Source organism: Chiloscyllium plagiosum, unplaced genomic scaffold (genome assembly GCF_037043375.1).
Source record: "Chiloscyllium plagiosum isolate Xiang-an unplaced genomic scaffold, Cpla_swu_hap1 HiC_scaffold_25, whole genome shotgun sequence".
NCBI lineage: Eukaryota > Metazoa > Chordata > Chondrichthyes > Orectolobiformes > Hemiscylliidae > Chiloscyllium > Chiloscyllium plagiosum.
This window is the reverse complement of record NW_028270163.1, coordinates 34246192-34268967: the sequence shown is the minus strand read 5'-3', so window position 1 is coordinate 34268967 and position 22776 is coordinate 34246192. Positions and strand designations below refer to the sequence as shown.

The following is a 22776-nucleotide window of genomic DNA, read 5'->3' as shown; positions in this document are numbered from 1 at the left end:
GTGGCTCAACACAGGGTAGGCACTCTGGTAAAACCAGCTTGTCTGGACTGGATGATGGTTATAATCGAGTTGCTGATTTTGGTTTTTGATAGATGTGACTGTGGAATCTGGTTGTGCAATCTGAGAAATTGGCATTGTGAATATGTACAGTACATATGCGGAGCCTTGATGCATGCTGCTGTCTTGTAACACTGATGCTCGAAGTGGTGGTATGTCGAACACACCAGATATTTTATAAGAGGTAGTCGACTGTATAAAACCTTGGTATGTATGCAAACTATATGTGTGACTGTCAGATTTTTATTTGAGCTGAAGATGTGCTTATAGCACTCATTTGTGAAGTAATGGATCCCTTTTCAATAGTCTACTGCTCAAAGATTTCAAATTGTGTGTACATATTTTCAGATTTATTGTCTCATTTAATTTCCCCTTGAACTATTCATTTCATGGGTTGGATAACTGCCATACAGATCTCATCAACTCACCAAGCCATTAAGTGGAACAGTTCATGTGTAGAGAAGTGAACAAGAACGTTGTTCTTGAATAAGCTTTGTACACCTCAAATTACTTAGTGGACAGTTAAGTGACTATATGTCAGCTGTCTTTTTGTGCAAAAGTTATCAGCACTGGGATAAGTTGTCAGTTTTTTATATGTATGTTTCCAGTTGAACAGAGAAGCTGCTTGCTTCTGAACAGTGGCATGGGATCTCTACATTCATTTGAAGCATCACAACAGGGAGACAGTGTGTTACCAATAAACCAGAAGTAAAAACCCATGAAAAGAACTGGGGAATGAGAGATTAATATCAGCGAGAAGGATGAAATAACTGATGATTGTGAACGACATGTCTCCCTAATTCCCCTCTCCCCAAAGCTTTCCAGTGGTTCTGCCTTTGCCAGCTGATACAGAATTTTGGCAGTGAAATTAAGGATGTAATTACAGGCATTGAACTTTTGCAGCTGGAGGTCTGTGCTGTAGTGAAGGCTTTTTGTAATCCAAAAGCTATTAAAATTTTAAATGTGTGATGTTGGGTTGGATTTTTGCTTTAAAAGTGTATGTCTAAATTGAGAGTGACATTTTTTGCTGAAGAAAATAAGTAACTTTCTTACTGTTGACTGCATATTTTTGGAAGGGAAGTTACTTAATGGACAAGAAGAAAAATAAACACTGTGGTTTCAGTGGTTGAGAAGGAAATGGTAAGTCTCTACCAAGTTCATGTTGTATAATACCTAGAGTTTTGGACACTATACAATAGCCAATATTCCTAGTTCTAAATATCGGTATTAAAATCAGTTTTGAGTTGGGGATCACTGATTTACATATGGATAACTGCTTCACAACTGATTTAATATTTGTATTCACGCAGCATTTTACACAACCAATCATGGGTCTATTATAAAGTGATAGAGATTCTCCACAGGTCTGGTAGCATCTGTGGAGAGAGAAACAAAGCTAATGTTTTGAATCTGATATGACTCTTCATCAGAATATGAAGAAGGGTCATGTTGGACTTGAAACATTAGCTTTGATTCTCTCTTCACGGATGCTGCCAGACCTGTTGAGATTTTCTAGCACTTTTGTTTTAATTTCACATCTCCAACATGCGTAATGCTTTGCTTTTATTGTACAGATCAGTCAGCCAGGAGAAAGTGGCAAACTTACATCAGTTTATGAAAACGCTGAGAAATATCCATGCAAATGAGTTTTAAAAGTTTACGGTTGACATTTTTTCCATGACTTTCTTGTGTAACTATGAAGTGATACCTGGCATCATCCAGTCATGTGATTCTTTCAGCTGTTGTTTTAATTGGTCCTACAACAGGTTGGCTGCAACCTGTGATGTAACTCCAGTTCCATTGCCCATATATTTTATGTCATCAGCATTTTACTAAGAAAGTCAGTGAGATGCCACTGGATATTGGCACACATACAGGATTTCAACTGTGACCCCTACACAAGCTAGCAAATCTCAGCCTAAGAGTCGACTGGGTGAGTGAGTTACTTAGTTATATGCATAGCTGCTGCATCAATAGAGCATTCCTCCTTTTGAAATTTTGTGTGCATTGTGGTAACAATAAAAGGTTGCCAACAAACACTCTTTCAGTGAGCGACCTCAATCCTTGTTTAAAATTTGCAAGAATGAGTAAATTACCAGGACTTTGCCCTGGAGTGTGTTCATTAATTAATTAGTTATTTTTATGCCAGTTAACCTTACCATAAATGCTGACTGGTATTGAATAATCTGATTTTTAAATATCCAATCATCTTTAAATAGAAAGATTTGTGAGACTACATGAGCTGAGCTTAATTTGCAAACCAGGAAGCATTATTCTAATTCTTGAAGGATGGAAGAGGTTTGTATTACATTCCAAATCTTTCTCCTTCTCCTATTCTGTAGGTATATAACCAAAATCTAGAATTGAAAGCTAATCTCCGTAATGGTGACTATGAAACTTATCAAAAACTGGCATGCCATACCCATCTGCTTTACTGATCTTCCTTAGGGAAGAAAATATGCTATCCTCGTCTGATCAGACCTGTGACTCACAATCCATAATTATGTGGTTCACTGTTAACTGGTTTTTGAAGTGGCCTAACGAGTCACTCAGTTGAAGGGCAGTTAGAATGGGCAGCAACTAATAGTCTCATTCCACAAAAGAATCAATGAAAATGTGCGAATATTCTATAGTGTATCAATTGAAATCTCTATACTTATATACTATACAATATATGCCATCTGAGTCCTCTTTTAGAACGAATAGTACAGCACAAGATCGACAATGTTAGACCATAAGACACAGGAGCAGAGTTTAGGTCATTCAGCCCACCAAGTCTGCTCCACCATTCGATCATGGCTGATAAGTTTCTCAACCCCATTCTCCCGCCTTCTCCACATAACCCTTGATACTCAAGAAGCTATCTATCTCCGTCTTAAATGTGTTGAATGAACTGGCCTCCACAGCCTTCTGTGGTAATGAATTCAGTGTTGTCCGAACATGATGTCACACAAAACGAAACTATTCTGCCTGTCCTTGGTCCATATCCCTCCATTTCTTGCATGGAAACCAATGCAAGTGCCCTATTGATGCCAACATAAGGTGGTAAGAGTAATGCTAACAGAGGACTGACTGCGTCGATCATGGCTTTATCAGTCATACCAAGTTACTATGCTGTTAGTAATTCTACTTAAGCCATTCATGATCATATTTTAAGAATGTCATCAGTTTTTTTTTCTGTATTCTGCCATGGAACATGGGTGTTGCTGGTTATCCAGCATTTATTGCCCATCCCTAGAAACATAGAATCCCTACAGTGTGGAAGCTGGCCAATTGGCCCATCGTGTCCACAATGACACTCCAAAGAGCATTCCCCCTACCCTGTAACTCTGCATTTCCCATTGCTAATCCATCTAGCCTGGACACCTCTGGTCACTACAGTCAATTTAGCATGGCCAATCCACCTAACATGCCCATCTTTGGACTGTGACAGGAAACCGGAGCACCTGGAGAAAACCCAGATGTGGGGAGAATATGTAAACTCCACACACACAATCGTCCAAAGGGTGGAACTGAACCTGGGTCCCTAGTGTCATCATTGCATGATATAGGTATTCTCCCTTCTAATTCTTTTCTAAGTGGAATTTTATTTTTGTATTCATCTTTCATGAATGACTTTCTAACTGAAGTTCTTACCTTCTTAACACCATATGTTCTTGTTTAACTTCAAACCATTGCTTTCCTGTTTCAAGAGTGTTTCACTTTTACTATATTTCCTGGCTTAAGCCAGGAGAGCGGAACAGCTGCTACCAAATTAGCTAGTGATCGCATGGCCATGTCTGAGGCAGGTATACTAGGGAAACTGCTCTAGACATAACTTGTGAAATGTTTCTACATGTACACCTTTGTGGCATCACTCTTTCATTGTTTTACCATAAGATGGTGTATAGATTCAGTTTTTTTCTATCAGCAGCTGGATGTGTTTGGAGAATAAGTGATTTATTTTAGTGACTGCTACTTTATTTGGGTAAATACTTCAACAGTTCTCCAGCCAAGCTCAGCTGTGTTTTTAGCTTGTTTTGTTTGAAGTATGAATGTTGACTAGAATAAACAGAAAGCACCCTGCTCTTCTTTAATACTGAATTTTGACATTCACCTGAACTACATTGGCATTTTTGTGTATTTGTGACGAATCTCTGGGGCTGGCATTGGTGATTTGTGAAACCTACAGTTTTTATACAAGTGTGTGATGGGAAAGTGGGACTGTCTTATTGGAAGTCAGCTTGACGTGAAGTGCAAATCATATAATTATTTTTGAAATCTTCATTATGGCTAAGTAAAGTTTCTAAATGAAATCTTTTAGTTAATAACAATGTTGAGATTTAATTCAAATTGGAAGGAAAAGATTACATAATTGTCTGTACTGTGGTATTTGTCTTGGGATGGCCGTAAGGATTTTTCTGCTGGCCTCAGCACTCCCAGTTAGGGAGGGGGAAAATCTTAGTAGATTTTCACTCTAATCACTTCCCAGTGACCTGAGCACAGTTGCCAGTAGAAAAAAAATTGAACTCCATATTAATATCCAATCTCATTGACCATCCTGCCAACACTGTATCTAGGTTTGAATGAGGAAGGGTCACTGCCTGAAGTGCTGGAGGCTACAAGTACCTTTGAGATAATTTAAAAGACAAAAAGGGAAATGTTTTAATTTATTGCTTTATTAGAAGGAGAATGTTCAGTGTGCTTTCTTGTTTTTCTTTTAGAGAAGTGATTTTGGGGAGGGATGGGGAAGGGTGTGGAGTCATGGTATGTGAGCTACAAAGATGACATTGGGCATCCGAGACAAGCTTTGTTACTAACTGCTGCATTCAGCTGATCCCATTTGCTGGTGAATTACATTTTGGATTTCTGTGTGTGCGTATGTTTCTTTCCTGTTAATCATTACATCATCACTAACCAATGAGGAGGGTCTTGAGAGAAGTGTGAGATAGTGAGCTCTGCTTGGAATGTGCTATCTCGACTGACAGATGATGCAGCTTTCTGACAAAGAATTAGGGGTCTGGTTACTTAGCAACATTAATTGTTTGGTTTGCACCTTGAGAACTTGTTGGGGGTTTAATTCCAATGTAACGGACAGACGACTTAAAATGCTACAGCTCTTTAGTAAATGTTTTAATGTTAAACGTATATTGTGTTGTGCTGCATAATTTATAGTCCTTAGATTGTGTAGCACTGCAGAATTAATTTCAGGTCATTAATCAAAGAAGCGTTGTCTTGGTTATAAATTATGAAAGTAACAATCAGTGAGGCTTTTAATAGGAATTTGAGAATTGCATTGTTTTGTAGTGAGTATTTGATAAACAAAAAGATTTACCCCCAAGTATTTATTTTCTGCTTTCAACAACATTTCTTTCTGTAATTTCTGCCTATTCTCCCCATTCCAGATTTTGTGCTCCAAAACCTGATGTGCATATTTTCACATGATATGAACTTAAATATTTGAATGTTGTAAGTGCCACTCCCTATCAAACTAACCTGTTTTGAGCTGCTTTTTGCAGTTGCAGTTCATAAAGATAGATGAATTATTTTAATATTTTTAAAATACTATAACATTCTGATGAATACGTGACACCTGTCAGAAGGTATATTCTGTGAAGAATTCTGTATAGAAATTGATGTTCGTTTGCTTTGTGTCTCAAAGGTCACAAGCAATCTAGCCTAATGGATATGTTCTATATTTAGCCAGTAGAATTGTGAATTTTTAAAATTTTAGAGTTTTGGGATTGTATTCCATGAATCCATCTGTTTGCACCTAGGATAATTGTATTATACTGATTAAATAAGTGCAGTACCCATTGTTGTTCGAGGGCATTTTCACTGGTCTTTGATATTGTGGTTGAAAGGGTATATTTGAGAGTGCTACTCATTTTTCTCTCAGAAACTACAAATAGTAGGCTTTGGTTTTGAGAAACTTCTCCTTTGCAATGCAGTAATTCCATGATCAGCTTGCTAAAATTTGTTTAGAACTAGGCTGACTATCCGCTCATCAATACTTTGATCTGGGCACAGCATGAGATTATGCCCCTGCCTCTGGAGGCAAGGTAATGATTATATTGGCAGAAGTAGATGGGTATGATTACCACTATTTAACATTCCAGTCACCACTTTATTCTAATATGAGAACCATAGTGGTCAGTCACAAGCAAGCTTTTGTAGTGATGGTGTATGCATGTGTATTATCACATGTACACCCTTTCAGTGCCAATATACTGCCAGGTATTGTTTCAGAATCCACAACAGAAACAAGGAAGGGAAGCCATTAGGGTGCAGGTTATTTTCTAATAATCTGTGATTTAACTGTTGAGCAAAGCAATGGTTTGGATTACCTTTTTAAAAACTGTAACCTGGGTCTGGAATTAACCCAAGTGGATGAGATAAAAGTGATTATAAATTTGACAGTCGCTTTTTGACCTGAAACGATGATTTTGGAAAACAGAAATGAAGCCATTGAGGGATGGGAATGTAGAATCCTCTAAGATTAGGTGAATCAGAAGACTGCAGGAGAACTTGATGTTGCCTTTGTTCTGTGCTATTCCTGAATGTAAAAGGGATAGCATGTTTCAGTATTGTCCATTGGTGTCATGAATCTGTCAGGGGAAGGATACTAGATTTCAGTGAGATCCAGGACATAGCATCAAATTCACAGTCTGAATTAGAAATTTAGATGCTATCTGTCTATAAGAATATTGATCATACAGGAAATAGTAATGCTACAGGTTGCACCCATAATGCAGGTTAAGACGATGGTAGAATTAAAATTAGTTGAGATTGGAAATTCTTAAATAATGTGTATGATAGATATGGAAACAGAAACTGCTATTGAGCAAGACTTCACCAGGGAGTAAGAAAAACAGCACATGGAAGATGAGTAAAAGGACTGAAGCTTATCGTAAAAAATGAAAACTCTTGATTCACAACTCACTTTAAATTCTTGATATAATGGTGATAATTATCTTGGAAAAAGAATCCCAAAATAGTATTCCAGTGACAGGTGAAGTTAATGTTAGAGTGAAAAATGATGGTACATCCAATTACTTGCCATTGGTAGGAGGAAGAAACAAAGTCACACTGGTGGGAAGGATTTGGCTGAAGAATATTTGATTATTTACAGATTTAAGATTGTTTGATATTGAAAAAGTGTCATGAGAGCAAAATGTGGCCTTTTGAGCAAGGAGAACCAAATGATAAAATTAGCCATTGGGATGATATTAAATACTACACTTCTATACTATACTACAGACCATGCAAATGTATTGTCAGTATTTCCCCTGAAGATTGATCAGTTTCTAGTCACCTGAGTTACCTGTGGCTGCTTTGCATGCACAGATGACATTCTGGTGTCTGCAAGACATTTTAGTGACACAACTCTCAAGTATGTGCTGCTCAGTAAAGTGCCCAATTATGTCATGAATGACTGACCTAAAGATTGGGCAAGTATTTCCTACTTAGAAATTAGGTTTGTGGATTGAGACTTTTTTTGGGGGTTTAAGAGTTATTATTGCACCAAGATTTAGAGATTTCTAAGAGGAACTTCATCGAGAGCACAGAGGGATCGTGCATATCAAAGCAATAGTAATAACTTTTGTTATCCAAAGGTAGATGAAGATGTTGAAGAGTTGGTGAAAAGTTGTGAAATGTGTCTCAATAAGAAATCAAATGAAACGAAAAGGTTTCTTTTATTCCAATGCAGACAAAAAGTACCATGATTTAGTTAATAGCTGTAATAAGTGGATAAATGCCAAGTTATTGAGATTTTAAGACATTGGGTTGCCAGAAAAATTAGTATTAGATAATGATCCACAGTTTGTCTGAAGAGTTTAAAATACTTCTAAGTAATAATGGAGTCAAACATGCTCTCTCTTTGCGTCATCTCACCGAGCATAAATGGTGCTGTGGAAAGAAATGTACAATTGTGAAGTAGTCTTTGTAGAAATATTTATTTGGTAAGGAACCAAGCAGCAATTTCTATGTTTCTGTTTGACACAATCCAAAATATATTCTGATCTCTTAACAGAGTAACCTCACAGTTTATAACAGATTGCTCACCTTAAGTTTTATGTATAAAATGGTTTTAGGACAAGATTTAGTTTTTTTAAACCTGTGGCCAACAGCAAAGTAAGAGAAAAGCAAGACATGAAAGGTGAGTTATGATATACTAAGCATTAAATTTGAGTTCATTCCTGGTCAGAAGGTGAAAAGCCACTGAAGTGAAACATATATATGTGAACAGGATTCTTGTAGATACTTGGGGGAGAAAAACAAATTCCTAAAACAACTCAGCAGGTCTGACAGTATCTGCGAAGAGAGAAACAGAATTAATGTTTCTGGTGTAGAGACTCTTCTTCAAAACTGTGTGCTTTGCTTGAGAGAGGAAATTTTGGCAAAAGGACAGCAGAAGAAAGCACCTAATGTCCAAATTCTTCTTTAATCCCAAAGTAAAAGTCAAACAAACTGAAGATTTGCTTGTATTCCATGTCTGCTGATAGTATGAGATGTTTCAGGATCTTTAATTAAGGTGAATCAATCAATTTCACAGTCACACCCATCAAGTGGGGTTGATAATCAGATTTGACATAATTAGAGATTGAGAGAGCCGATTAAAGGTAATGGAAATGGACGGAGATGCCCAGTCAGAAAGTAAAGGATGGTGAATTGACAGCATGTAGGAAGAAAGAGGAAATAAATTATTTTCATTACCAAATGTTTAATTTGATAAGTACTGTATTGCATTCCAACTGAGGAATATTTTTGATATGTAGATTTATTTTTGGTTATTTTGATCATATTTCTGTTGCAGTTATGGTTGAAACAATTTGGCAGCCCAACCTCCTAAATCTTTGAGTATTGGTGATGTTGGTTTACTCATTGTATCTGAAAATCATATACAGGGTACATGGATCAATTTACATTTTAATATACACTTTTTGAAGTGGGGGTGAAGTACAATATATTGCACGATTTGAGTAATTTCTGTTATCTTCCTCTGTCTTCTATGATTGGGAGGTACAAAGCATTATTTCAGTAATGGCTGGTTGCCTGCTGTTGATATGTATTAGCTGTATTCACCGCAGTACACGATAAATCAAATAATTCTTGTTTGAATATTTTGATTTTAATACTTGATTCAGTGGATGTCTACATTTGTAATCTAGCCTACCTGCCATGGTTGTAGAGTAGGTCACGACGGTATTCCACTCTTCGCTGCTATAACCAATGACAATGTTTTCATGTCTAAATTAAATTAGAGTGACTGGATGTTTTCGTTGGTGTTTCGTTTGAAAAAAATCTGGTTCAATGTCTAGAGAGATTAGATTGAAAATTCACTGCAAATTCTGTATAAATAGCTACCCAGCTGCCAGGCTTCAATCTTCAAGAATATCATGAGATATTATGTTCCATTTTAGATAATGTCTGTAATTTTAATTTGCTGTTTTTCTCCTGATGCTAATTGGAGATTTTCCTGCTTTTTGTTAATGGTCAATTTACAGGTCACAATGATAAAAAGGTTTCTTAGACATACAGCAACAGCTGTAAATGAAGTGTTTTTCTCTCCATTCCCACATCATTGCTGGTTCCTGATTTTTGAATTTTTAAAAAAAATCTTTAGCCTCACATTTTGCATCCTTCTAACTTAAAGGTACAGACTCAGTCTGATCCTGGAGTAGAACTGCTCAATGGATGTCACTGAAGTAAATGTTAATGCTTTGTTAATGGCAGGATATTCAGCTGTTGGGTGACAACGTTAAGTTCAATCTGGTCTTCCTACTATCGGCCATGTATATAGATATTTTCTGGATAGTGATTAGCAACAGCATGCATATTTTATATATAGAAGCTAACTACAGAGATGAGCAGTCAAGTGTAGGACCTTCCTGTCTTGAACAGCTCATGTGCTTAACCATAGTGTTAGCTAAAATGATTGTATTTTTTTAAAACAGGTTTTTAAACTCTTCTGCCTTTCTGTCACATTTTCAATTTACAAGAAATATACACTTATACATTGAAATTGGTATTGTTACTTCCCAAAATATTGATTTTGCTCATCATTCTAGACCACCACACCCCCACCTGATTTTAATAACTTGCACTAGTATTATATAAAGTTTGCAGTTAATTACACAAAATTTGTCGTTTAGGAATAATCCACTGACACTTATTTAAAAAGGAACAAGAAACCCTGACTAGTAGCAATTTGTTTCCATACGGCTGGGGAAGGAAAGCATAAGAACAAGATGATCCAAGCACATTCTACACACACTTTTTGTGTCTTTCATACTAGATTCTTAATCTGGAATTCAAAAGTCAATCTATTCAGACATGTTAGAACATGTGCATGGAGTACATAGGACGTCTGGCCCAGAAATAGGACACTACTGCAGTTCTTATGCTGGCAGCTGATTTAATAAATTTTGAAGTCTTGTATCTAAAATGCAGTTGGCATTTCAGCACTCATGCCCACTGAGACCAAGATAAAAGATCATTAAAAATGGCTTCAGGAAAACCGACCCAAAAACAATAATGTCAGTAGTTTGGAACTGGAATTGTCTCTTTCCTTGTGTGCCTTCTACTCAAGAGCTAAATATGCATCAGTTGGTTGAGATCTGGGATCATTACCACTGTGAGATTAGCCAATGCAGCTTGAGGGGCAATTTATAATAGCCTTTATTTTCAAGAATTGGTTCTCGGAATTCAAAGTGAAAGAAAAGTGAAGTGCAGTTTGTTACCGATTTCTGCACTTGTCCTTTAGAATTGCAGGGTGCCATATGTTTGTCAAAGGGTTGTGCCAACAATATGGTGATGGAGTGTGTTCACTAACTGATTCTTGGTTTTGCCTGGGCCACTTAGTCTTTTATTCACACATGGGACATGGACATTGCTGGCTGGCCAGAATTTATTGCCCATCCTGAGTTGTCCTTGAGAAGGGGGTGGTGAGTTGCATTTAGAACTGGTGCATCCATGTGATGAAAGTAAATCCACAATGCCCTCAGAGGGAATTCCAGGATGTTAACCCAGTGACGTGGAAATATTTTGCTGTTCTTTCTGAGACAGGATGATGAATGACTTAGAGGAAAACTTGCAGGTGATACTCCCATATGTCTGCTGTCCTTGTTCTTCTAGGTGGAAGTGGTCATGGAGGGAGTGGATACTTGTTGACATGGTGCCAATCAAGTGGGTTGCTTTGACCTGGATAGTATCAAGCTTCATGAGTGCTTCTTTTCATCCAGGCAAATAGACAGTATTACATCGCACTTCTGATTTGTGTCTTGTGGATGGTAAACAGGTTTTGCGGAGTAAAACGGTGAGGCACTTACCACAGTATTTCTACTTCTGACTTGCACGTAGCCACTGAGTCCATTTGAGTTTCTGGTCAATGGTAATCCTGAAGATATTGATAGTGGGACATTCAGTGATGATAACACCATTGAATGTCATGAGATGGTCATTACCTAGCATTTGTGTGATGCGAATGTCACTTAGCACTTGTCAACCCAATATTGGATATTGTCCAAATCCTGTTATATTTGAACATAGACTTCTTCAATACCTGAGATATCATAGTTGCTGCTAAACATTATGCAATTATCACTGAATGTTCCCATTTATGACCTTGTGGAGAGAAGGTCTTTAATGAACCTGCTGAAGGTGGTTGGGGTTCGGACACTATCCTGAGGAACTTCTGCAGCAATGTCCTGGATCTGAGGTGACTGAACTCCAACAACCACAATCATCTTCCTGTGTGCCAGCTATGACTCCAACCACTGGAAAACAGCTCCAACAGTACTCTAAGTTTGACACCATCAAGAACAAAGCCACCACTGTTTGGCACCACATTCCCAAGTATCCAGTCCCTCCCATTCACACCTACTAGCAGCAGTGTGTATATCTGCAAAATGCACTGCAGAAATACATCAAAGATTTTTATGCAACACCTTCCAAGCCTTCTATCTAGAAGGACAAGAGCAGCATATAATGGGAATGAAGCCTGTCATTCCCTCCCTAAGAGCGTTCTGAGTCTACTTGCAGCTTACGGACTGCTGCAGTTCAAAAGGCAGTTCACCACCACCTTCTCAAGGCAGCCGTGCATGGTCAATAAATGCTGGCCAGTCAACAATGCCCATGTGCTGCAAGAGGAAAAGAAATAAAATTTGTAACACCAGACTTCCAAAGATCAAATGGAAATTCATTTAACCCAATTCTAATTTGAGATTCTTTGGAATATTTTATATGTGGACTGCTGTAAGAGCATGCATGAAAGCTTTTTCTTAACTGAAGGTTGTACTTGGGCAATACAAAATAGTGTGCACGTGTGTGCACAAGGTTGTGTATGTGGTCATATGCATCTCCACGTCAAGTGCTTAGTGTGGTAGCAAAGAAAAAAATGTACAAACCTCAGTGTATACCAGCAGGTAAGACTACATATTACAAAAATAGCAAAAGAAAAATATAGACGGGGACCGGTTTGCGAAGCATCTGTGCTCTGCACGCTTCAAGCAACCTAACTTTTTGGTTGCCATCTATTTTAATTCCCTCTCCCACTCCCCGGGCAACATGTCCATCCTTGGCCTCCCCCACTGTCAGTGTGAGAGTTGAAAAGTGTGGCACTGGAAAAGCACAACTGGTCAGGCAACATCTGAGGAGCAGGAGAGTTGCGTTTCGGGCTTAAGCCCTTCTCAGGACGAAGGGCTTATTCCCAAAATGTTGACTTTCCTGCTCCTCGGATGATGCCTGACCTGCTGTGCTTTCTCAGCACGATACTTTTTGATTCTCACACTCCATCTGCAATACTCACTTTCTCCACTGTCAGAGTGAGGCCACACGTAAACTGGAGGAACAACTCCTGGATATTTCACCTGGAGTGCTTACAGCCCAATGGCCTCCATATTGATTTCACCAGCTTCTAAATCCCTCCAGCCTTGTCCCATGTCTAGCCCTCCCCATCCTCCTAGCCTCCCTGACCTGCCCATCTTCTTACCTGTCTATCTGCTCTACCCTTCCCGCTGACCAATCACCCTACCTGCATCAACCTATCCCCATCCTGTCACCATCCCCCCCCACCCCCATTTACTTCTGGGCTCTCCCCCCCCCCCCCCCCCCCCACCCCCCCTTCCAGTCTTGACAGAGTTTCAGCCCGAAATGTTGACTTTTCCTGCTCCTCGAATGCTGTCTGACCTGCTGTGCTTTTCCAGCTTCACATATGTTGACTGTAAATGCTTTCTACCTGTCTGTAGCATTTGTAACAAAATGGATGGATTTACAGCATGAATGAACTGGTTGATATCTTGCAGCCATGTCTCTGAAATGGCTACAGTTGGGACCTGAATCTTCAAGGATTCATTTTTTAATTCCTTCACACTTAGGAGATTGCATACTTGTTATTTCCACTATCTGCCGTTGAAATTACTGCAAGCTATTCAATTCAGAGACCAGTTTAAAGTCAGCCATATTGTTTTGGTCTGCAGCTATTTGTATCCCAGGTTTCCTTCCTTAACGGTATTAATGAATCAGATGGGCTTTTACAATAATTGACCTAAATTTCGTAGTCGCCATTAATGAGACCTAGCTTTTAATTCCTGGTTTATTATTTGAATATAATTTGGGTAGGGCACAAAGCAACCCCTCCATTCTTTCTTAGCTATGTTAATTAAGCATGATGTTGATACTGTCAGGAGAGATCTTGATTCTGGTGATAAAACTATAGAAAGTTTGGATAAAAATTATAAATAGTACAGGAAAGGATTCACTTATAGTAATTTTATACATCCTACAACAATAATCACACTGTAGGGTGAGGTACACAGAAATAATGGAGCCTTTTTTTTAAAAAAAAAAGTAGGGTGTTTTTTTAATCTACGCATAGATTGATTGAATCAGATTGGCTGGGGTAATCAGAATGATGAATTCATGGAGCATGTTTGGGACGGTTTCTTCGAGCAGAACTTTCTAGAACCAACCAGGGTGCAGACTGCACTAGGTAAAAACAATGACTGCAGATGCTGTGCTGGAAAAGCACAGCAGTTCAGGCAGCATCCAAGGAGCAGGAAAATCGATGTTTCGGGCAAAAGCCCTTCATCAGGAATACAGGCAGAGTGCTGAAGGTTGGAGAGATAAATGAGAGGAGGGTGGGGGTGGGGAGAAAGTAGCATTGAGTACAACAGGTGAGTCGGGGTGGGGATGAAGGTGATAGGTCAGGGAGGAGGGTGGGGCAAGGTCGCAAAGAATACAATGGGTGGATGGGAGTGGGATGAAGGTGATAGGTCAGAGAGGAGGGTGGAGTGGATAGTTGGAAAAGAAGATAGGCCGGTAGGACAGGTCATGGGGATGGTGCTGAGCTGGAAATTTGGAACTGGCGTGAGGTTGGGGAAGGGGAAATGAGGAAACTGATGAAGTCCACATTGATGCCCGGGGGTTGAAGTGTTCCGAGGCGGAAGTTGAGGCGTTCTTTCTCCAGGTGTAGGGTGGTGAAGGAGCGGTGGTGAAGGAGGCCCAGGACCTCCATGTCCTTGGCAGAATGGGAGGGGGAGTTGAAATGTTGGGCCACAGTGTGGTGTGGTTGATTTGGTGCGGGTGTCCCAGTGATGTTCCCTAAAGCGCTCTGCTAGGAGGCGTCCAGTCTCCCCAATGTAGAGGAGACCGCATCAGGAGCAACAGATACAATAAATGATATTGGTAGATGTGCAAGTAAAACTTTGGATGTGGAAGGCTCCTTTAGGGCCTTGGATGGAGGTGAGGGAGAAGGTGTGGACGCAGGTTTCGCAATTCCTGCGGTGACAGGGGAAGGTGCCAGGAAGGGAGGGTGGGTTGTTGGGGGGGCGTGGACCTGACCAGGTAGTCACGGAGGCAATGGTCTTTGCGGAAGGTGGAAAGGGTGGGAGGGGGGGGGAGGGAGGGAAATATATCCCTGGTGGTGGGATCCGTTTGGAGGTAGCGGAACTGTCAGCAGATGATTTGGTTTATGCGAAGGGTGGAAGGTGAGCACCGGGTGGGGTTCTGTCCTTGTTACGGTTGGAGGGGTGGGGTAGGAGGGCGGAGGTGCGGGGTGTTAGCGCGGATGAAATGGTATCAGTCGAAGCCCAGAGCGTGGTTCAACAATCGGTAACATTTATTGATACAGTAACACCGGCGGAGACCAACCGAGGTCTGAATCTCGGCTGTTCTGCTGTTCCCGCGCGCTGCTACACTTTATATACCTTTCTTTGTCAGGATGTGAGGATTTTGAGTATGAATGGGATGATAGTTCCCCATCATCGCTGGAGTAGGTGCAAATGATGGGTTTCCTGCCGTCCAAGGAGAGTTGCAGTGTACACACAATAGGGTGCTAATTGGATTATGTAAACTGGTCTGGGTACTATCTATTTGTCTCTCTCTGTGAGGGCTGGGGGCTAGCACCCCCCTTTGTTCCCTTGGGGTGCTGGTGTGTATTAGTCTGTTCGTTCCTGTCTGGTGGATGTCTGTCCTTTGTGTCAGGATGGTTCTGTATTGATGAATATGAGTGTGCTTCAGTCAGTCTCTTGATTTGATTAGGAGATGGGTTTCCATATTAATTAGCTCCGGAGTTTCGGTCTATGAGTCATGGTTAGTGTCTGGCCGAGTGTGGATTTGATCTGTCCTCTGGCTCCCATCTCCCGGTCACGTGGGCGGACCGGCAGCTGCTGAGTTCTGTGGGTTTAAGCTGCGGCTGCCGTTTAAAACACAAATTGAATTCCTATAGTTTTACCGATGTAGGCATAGTCCCGTGGCAAATGCGGGGCAGCTCTGATGCCTGCTTGCAGGGGTGTGGACGAGATGAGTTGGAGGGCACCTCTGGAACTGCTCGGACGCCATTAGCCATGCAGCTGGTGCAGCCACCATCCCCACGTTGATTGATGACGTCATTTCCGCCCCTATCATAGCTGCTTCCCCAGCCACTTCCACCCCTCACATCATCGCTGATGTCACACACTCAGTGACTTCCATCCCACCCACTGCCATGTTTGCCACCACTTCCACCCCCTCCAATGCCACTCACCTGCATTCTGCTGACATGCCCCTTCCCCCCGCAGATCCCACTGTCACCATCCCTGCCCCCCAGAACCCTGAGGGGAACACCACCGCTGCTCATGGCTCTACCCCCATTCCCCCCACCACCACACCCACTCCAGTTACAGGCTCCGCCCCCACTCCCAGCTCCACACCCACACCAGATCCCAGCACTGCAGAGTGTTCACCAGACCTCCCCCTCACTGAGGACAAATGATCAGTCCTCGGCAAAGGACTCACCTTCATCCCCCTCCGCATCAATGAATTTAATACACGCCGTGACGTCAGAAACTTCTTCCGCTGCCTCTGCCTTCGAGCTTACTTTCACAATCAGGACTCCCGCCCACCTTCCGAGGACCCCTTCGCCCATCTCCAACACACTCCATCCACCTGGGCACCCCGTGCTGGCCTATTACCTGCCCTTGACCTCTTCTTTTCCAACTGCCGCCGAGCCATTAACTGCCTCAACCTGTCTACCCCCCTCCCCCGCTCCAACCTCTCGCCCTCACAACGCGCAGCCCTCCACTCCAATCCCGACCTCACCATCGAACCAGCAGATAAAGGGGGTGCAGTGGTAGTCTGCCGCACTGACCTCTACACCGCTGAAGCCAGACGCCAACTCAAGGACACCTCCTCTGACCACCCCCTTGACCATGACCCCACCCCCCCATCACCAACCATCATCTCCCAGACCATACAGCACTGCTCGGTTGTACCTCCTTTCCAAGGTCCACAAGCCTGACCACCCTGACTGACCCATTGTCTCAGCATGCTCCTGCCCCACTGAACTCATCTCTATCTACCTCAACACTGTCTTATTTCCCCCTCATCCAGGAACTCCCCACATACGTCAAGACACCACCCGTGCTCGCCACCTCCTCCAAAACGTCCGTTTCCCCGACCCCCAACGCTTCAGCTTCACCATGGATATCCAATCCCTCTACGCCTCCATCCGCCATGACCAGGGCCTAAAAGCTCTCAGTTTCTTCCTCTCACGACGTCCCCAATGGTACCCTCCCACCGACACTCTCATTCGTTTGGCCGAACTGGTCCTCACCCTTAACAATTTCTCCTTTGAATCCTCCCACTTCCTCCAGACCAAAGGGGTAGCCATGGGCACACGTATGGGCCCCAGCTATGCCTGTCTCTTTGTTGGCTATGTAGAGCAGTTGATCTTCCGTAATTACACCGGCACCACTCCCCACCTCCTCCTCCGCTACATTGATAACTGCATTGGCGCCACCTCGTGCTCCCACAAGGAGGTTGAGCAATTCAACTTCACCAACACATTCCACCCTGACCTTTAAATTTACCTGGACTATCTCTGACACCTCCCTCCCCTTCCTGGACCTCTCCATCGCCATTAATGGCAACCGACTTGACACCGACATTTTTTACAAACCCACTGACTCTCACAGCTACCTGGATTACACCTCTTCCCACCCTACCTCTTGCAAAAATGCCATTCCGTAGTCCCAATTCCTCCGTCTCCGCCGTATCTGCTCCCAGGAGGACCAGTTCCACCACGAACACACCAGATGGCCTTCTTCTTTAGAGATCGCAATTTGCCTTTCAACATGGTTAAAGCTGCCCTCCAACGCATCTCGTCCACACCCCGCACCTCTGCCCTCAGACCCCACCCCTTCAACCGTAACAAGGACAGAACCCCCCCCCCCTCCCCCCCCCCCCCCGGTGCTCACCTTCCACCCTACCAACCTTCGCATAAACCAAATCATCCGCCAACATTTCCGCCACCTCCAAAAGGACCCCACCACCAGGGATATATTTCCCTCCCCACCCCTTTCCGCCTTCCGCAAAGACCGTTTCCTCTGTGACTACCTGGTCAGGTCCACGCCCCCCAACAACCCACCCTCCCTTCCTGGCTCCTTCCGCTGCTACTGCTGGAATTGCAAAACCTGCGCCCACACACCTCCCTCACCTCCGTCCAAGGCCCTAAAAGAGCCTTCCACATTCATCAACGGTTTACTTGCACATTCACCAATATCATTTATTGTATCCGTCGCTCCCAATGCGGTCTCCTCTACATTGGGGCTACTGGACACCTAGCAGAGCGCTTTAGGGAACATCTCTGGGACACCCGCACCACACTACCCTGTGGCCCAACATTTCAAATCCACCTCCCACTCAGCCAAGGACATGGAGGTCCTGGGCCTCCTTCACCGCCGCTCCCTCGCCACCCGACGCCTGAAGGAAAAACACCTCAACGTCCGCCTTGGAACACTTCAACCCCAGGGCATCAATGTGGACTTCACCAGTTTCCTCATTTCCCCTTCCCCCACCTCACGCCAGTTCCAAACTTCCAGCTCAGCACCGGCCCCATGACCTGTCCTACCGGCCAATCTCATATCCTCCTATCCACTCCACCTTCCTCCATGACCTATCACCTTCATCCCCACCCCCACTCACCTATTGTACTCTATGCTACTTTCTCCCCACCCCCACCCTCCTCTCATTTATCTCTCCACCCTTCAGGCACTCTGCCTGTATTCCTGATGAAGGGCTTTTGCCCGAAACATCGATTTTCCTGCTCCTCGGATGCTGCTTGAACTGCTGTGCTTTTCCAGCACCACTCTACTGCAGACTGTACTAGATCTGGTAATGTCAAATAAGACAGGATTAATTGATGATCTCATAACCGAGGTGTTCCTGGATAGCAGTGATTTTAGTTATTTAATTTCACTTTGTGCTTGAAGGAGAGAAGAGTGGGTCTAAGAGTAATGTTTTAAACTTAAACAGGGCCATTCGCGGCATGAAGACAGAATGGGCTAAAGAGAACCCAGAAATTAGGTTAAGTAGGTCAGCAGAGATCTAGTGGCAAACATTTAAGGAGATATTTCAGAACTCAGAAAAAAATATATTCCAACGTGGTTTAAAAAAATTTCTAAGGAAAGGACATAGCACAGCTAAGGCAATTAATAATATCTAACTGAGCACGGTGGCTCAGTGGTTAGCACTGCTGCCTCACAGCACCAGGGTCCCAGGTTCGATTCCAGCCTCAGGTGACTGTGTGGAGTTTGCACATTTTCCCCGTGTCTGCGTGGGTTTCCTCCGGGTACTCCCGTTTCCTCCCACAGTCCAAAGATGTGCAGGTTAGGTGACTTGGCCATGCTAAATTGCCCATAGTGTTAGGTACATTAGTCAGAGGGAAATGGGTCTGGGTGGGTTAGTCTTTGTAGGGTTGGTGTGGACTGGTTGGGCCGAAGGGCCTGTTTCCATATTGTAGAGAATCTATTCTTACTGTGCTCCTGTGCTTTGAAGAACAGGTGGCACAATGGTTAGCACTGCTGCCCCACAGCGCCAGAGACTCTGGTTCAATTCCCGCTTCAGGCAACTGCCTGTGTGGAGTTTGCACATTTCCTCCGGGTGCTCCGGTTTCCTCCCACAGTCCAAAAATGTGCAGCTTAGGTGAATTGGCCATGCTAAATTGCCTGTAGTGTTAGGTGAAGGGATAAATGTAGGGGAATGGGTCTGGGTGGGTTGCGCCTCTGCGGGTCGGTGTGGACTTGTTGGGCCGAAGGACCTGTTTCCATACTGTAAGTAATCTAATCTAACCTAAAAGAAGAAGCATGTAATTTTGCAAAGATAAGTGCCAGTCAGAGGATTGGACAGAATGTAAAGAATGATTGAAATAATAATTGTGAGAAATTAAAGTACGATAGCAAACTAGCGAGTATTATGTGTAAATGTTAAGTTTTTAAAGTATTTAAAAAGGAAACGAGAAAGACCTGAGCAGATGGGCAAATGGGCTGAGGAGTGGCAGGTGGAGTTTACCTTAGAAAGGTAAGGTGCTGTATTTTGGTAAGGCGAACCAGAGCAGGACTTGTACATTTAATGGTAAAGTCCTGGGGTGTGCAGATTCCTAGTTCCTTGAAAGTGGAGTCACAGATAGATAGGATAGTGAAGAAGGCTTGCCTTTATTGATCAGTGCATTGAGTATATTTGTTGGGAAGTCATGTTTCAAGACATTAGTAATGCCACTTTTGGAATACTCTATTCAGTTCTGATCTCCCTGCAATAGGAAAGATGTTGTGAAACTTGACAAGGTTCAGAAAAAATTTACAAGGATGTTATCAGGATTGGACGGTTTGAGCGATAGGGAGAGGCTGAATAGGCTGCGGCTATTTTCCCGTTAAGCTTTAGAGGCTGGCAGGTGACCTTTTGTAGAGGTTTATAAAATCATGAGGTGCGTGAATAGGGTAACTAACTAAGGTCGTTTCCCCAGGGTAGGGGAGTCCTAAACTCGGAGACATAGTTTTAAGACAAGAGGGGAGAGATTTTGAAAGGGATCTAAGGGGTAATGTTTTCACATACTGTGTATATGGAATGAGCTGCCACACGAAGTGTTGGAGGTGGGTACAATTACAACATTTTAAAAGGCATCTGGATAGATATATGAATGGGAAGGGTTTAGGGGGATATGGGCCAAATGCTGGCAAATGGGACTAAATAAATGTAAGATATCTGGTTGGCATGGACGAAAGGGTCTGTTCTGTGTTGCTCAACTCTGTGACTCTAGGTGCATTGGCTCCCATAGAGAGAGAACTGAGCCTGCCTCTCAGATGTGCTCACATACCGGAGTATCTCAATGATTGTGTGCAGCCTGGAAAATATAGTGGCTTTTTCAGGACTCAACCCCTAGAAGTTGTGGTCACAACACATCTGGATTGCCACTGAATATTGTGCTTAAATAGTGGATTTGAACTAAAAGATGACACATTTCTGGATACTGATGGGCTTTATCCCAGTGTCTTAGAATGGGAGATAGTAGTTGCATTGTTTTAATTTTACAAAATTCCTGGCAAGTTTCCGTCAGATTGGAAAATAATGATTGTTACCCCTCTCATCAAAAAAGGAGAAGGCACAAAGCAGGAAACTACACACCGCTTAGCTTTAACATTTTTCTTAGAGAACTGCTGCAATCTGTTATGGCGGTTCTGTCAGGGCACTTTGGAAATCTCTGCAATCTGGCAGTTAGTTTGGCTTTGTGAAAGGAAGTTCATATTTGACTAACTTATTGGAGTTCTTTTAAGGAGCTAACAGTCAAATTGGATAAAGGGAAACCTTTGGATGTTTTGTCTTTGTCAAATACCCTCTGGAAGTTTAAAGGTTATCACACAGTAAGAACCGCTGGTCTAGAGGGTCATGTTCAAGTTGGCAAGATGTGACAAGTAGAGGTCCATAGATACCACTACAGGGGCCTTGACTATTTGCAATTAATATTAATGATTTAGCTCAGGGGACCAAAAGTACAGCTGCTAAATTTTAAGATGCCTGCAAATGAATATAGATAAATTAAATGAGTGGCACGGTGGCACAGTGGTTAGCACTGCTGCCTCACAGCTCCAGAGACCTGGGTTCAATTCCCGCCTCAGGTGACTGACTGTGTGGAGTTTGCACGTTCTCCCCGTGTCTGCGTGGGTTTCCTCCGGGTACTCCGGTTTCCTCCCACAGTCCAAAGATGTGCAGGTCAGGTGAATTGGCCACGCTAAATTTCCCGTAGTGTTAGGTAAAGGGTAAATGTAGGGGGTATGGTTGCGCATCGGCGGGGCGGTGTGGACTTGTTGGACCGAAGGGCCTGTTTCCACACTGTAATGTAATCTAATCTAATCTAATATCACAATAGATAAAGAAGTGTGAGCTATCAAAAATAGTAGGAATAAAAGTGTCATGTTCAAGTTGGCAAGATGTGACAAGTAGAGTTCCATAGATACCACTACAGGGGCCTTGACTATTTGCAATTAATATTAATGATTTAGCTCAGGGGACCAAAAGTACAGCTACTAAATTTTAAGATGCCTGCAAATGAATATAGATAAATTAAATGAGTGGCCAAAGATGTTTGGCATATGGAGTATAATGTGGAAAAATGTGAACTTGTCCACTTTGCCAGGAAGAATAGAAAAGCAGCATATTATTTACATTGAGAGAGATTGCTGTACAGAAGGAACTGAGTGTCCTGCTGCATGAGTCATAAGAAGTTATATATGGTACACCAAGTATTTAGGAATATCAGTGAAATATTGCCTTTTATTGCAAAGGGAATGAAATATAAAATTAGAGATGTTTTGATAGTTGTATAGGATGTTGGTGAGACCGCATCTGGAGTACTGTGCACAGTTTTGGTCACCTTATTTAAGAAGGCATGTAAATGTGAGAAGATTCACTCAACTGAATCTAGGGCAATATTACGAGAAAAGGTTGTTGGAGTGTCAAATAACTGCACACAGGCTGGGTCCCATCATCAACTCATGCTTTATTTACTAGTGCATAGTACACTGGCTGTGGTCAGCCAGCTCTGAGTCAATCCTCAACTGAGGAGATCCTCATCTCCTGGTTATATTGTTGAGCCAAGGCTTTCCTGATTGGGGTTGTTAACCTGGGCCTCATAGTTAACTAGGTCAATCTGGTCCCAATCACTACATCCAAATGTAGTGCTGGTCTTCGCTTGTAGCTTCTCTTGCAGCATCTCTTGCATCGCTTTCACCATCAGTTCTGGTTTCTCTGACTCAGACTCAGATACAGGTGGTGTGCACCAGCCTGTCTCTTGCATCCGGAACATCTCTGAAGAGTCTCCTCTTCCAGCAGCAACAGTATCAAGACTGCATCCATTTTGGATTCTGAGATTTCCTTAATACTAGGCAGAGGGGAAACACCTCTGATTTCGGCTAGGCCTTGGGTTGT

General features: G+C 42.5%; 1 protein-coding gene across 2 annotated transcripts in view; it reads left to right on the top strand.

Moving 5' to 3' along the window:
* LOC122562137 (ras-related C3 botulinum toxin substrate 3) overlaps nucleotides 1-22776 on the top strand; it is a 39997-nt gene that overhangs the window by 881 nt on the left and 16340 nt on the right. The gene's annotated exons all lie outside the window — the stretch shown is intronic.